Below are 1,524 nucleotides of genomic sequence, written 5' to 3'. Positions count from 1 at the left end.
ATGGCATTCAGAGTGTCAATCTCAAGAACTCCTTTCTTCTGACTAGTCCCATTGTTCACAGGATTTCTTTCAGAAGTGTACATGAATTGGTTATTTGCAACCATTTCAATAAGCTCTTGAGCTTCTGCAGGCGTCTTCTTCAGATGAAGAGATCCTCCAGCAGAGCTATCCAAAGACATTTTGGACAGTTCAGAGAGACCATCATAGAAAATACCTATGATGCTCCATTCAGAAAGCATATCAGAAGGACACTTTCTGATTAATTATTTGTATCTTTCCCAAGCTTCATAGAGGGATTCTCCTTCCTTCTTTCTGAAGGTTTGGACTTCCACTCTAAGCTTACTCAATTTTTGAGGCGGAAAGAACTTTGCCAAGAAGGCATTGACTAGCTTAGTGACAGAGGGACAGTCCAATGGTTAGCGACCAGGACTTGTCGGGTTGGCTCTATAACCGACAAGATGATATCATCAGCCATTAGGGACAGGCATTCATCATATGCATACTATATGAATTGTTTGGGATTGTCTATTTGACTGCATATTACTTGCTAATTGTCTAAATGCCTTAATTGTTCCTATTTGTATATTCCTTGTTTGATATAACTGTGTTTGCTACATTATACTCCTGCTGGTGGTTGGGAGGTGGTATGCGAAATTGTGATCAATCCTTTTCACAACTCAAATAATCCCTAGTAATGGTCCCAAAAACTTGATGCTCAATACCATGGCATAAACACAACTTCGCACAACTAACCAGCAAGTGTACTGGGTCGTCCAAGTAATAAACCTTACGCGAGTAAGGGTCGATCCCACAGAGATTGTTGGTATGAAGCAAGCTATGGTCACCTTGTAAATCTCAGTCAGGCAAACTCAAATAGGTATGGTGATAAACGCATAAAATATGAAGATAAAGATAGAGATACTTATGTAATTCATTGGTAGGAACTTCAGATAAGCGTATGAAAATGCCTTCCCTTCCGTCTCTCTGCTTTCCTACTGTCTTCATCCAATCCTTCTTACTCCTTTCCATGGCAAGCTTAAGCAAGGGTTTCACCGTTGTCAGTGGCTACCTCCCATCCTCTCAGTGGAAATGTTCAACGCACCCTGTCACGGCACGGCTATCCATCTGTTGGTTCTCGATCAGGCCGGAATAGAATCCATTGATTCTTTTGCGTCTGTCACTAACGCCCCGCCCTCAGGAGTTTGAAGCACGTCACAGTCATTCAATCATTGAATCCTACTCAGAATACCACAGACAAGGTAAGACCTTCCGGATTCTCTTGAATGCCGCCATCAGTTCTAGCTTATACCACGAAGACTCTGATCTCACGGAATGGCTGGCTCGTTTGTCAGGCGAGCACTCGGTTGTCAGGCGATCAACCATGCATCGTGTATCAGGAATCCAAGAGATATTCACCCAATCGAAGGTAGAACGAAGGTGGTAGTTAGTCACACGTTCATAGGTGAGAATGATGATGAGTGTCATGGATCATCACATTCATCAAGTTGAAGAACAAGTGATATC

General features: G+C 42.5%; 1 non-coding gene across 1 annotated transcript; it reads left to right on the top strand.

The window, feature by feature from the left end:
• The first annotated feature begins 233 nt into the window (after positions 1-233).
• On the top strand, positions 234-341 carry LOC127746861 (small nucleolar RNA R71). Its single transcript, XR_008008673.1, has one exon. It is a non-coding gene; the product is annotated as a small nucleolar RNA R71 (small nucleolar RNA).
• Positions 342-1,524: the final 1,183 nt, after the last annotated feature.

The sequence above is a fragment of the Arachis duranensis genome, chromosome 4 (assembly GCF_000817695.3).
Source record: "Arachis duranensis cultivar V14167 chromosome 4, aradu.V14167.gnm2.J7QH, whole genome shotgun sequence".
Lineage (NCBI taxonomy): Eukaryota > Viridiplantae > Streptophyta > Magnoliopsida > Fabales > Fabaceae > Arachis > Arachis duranensis.
Note: the sequence above shows the minus strand (reverse complement) of the source record. Positions and strands in the feature narration are given on the sequence as shown.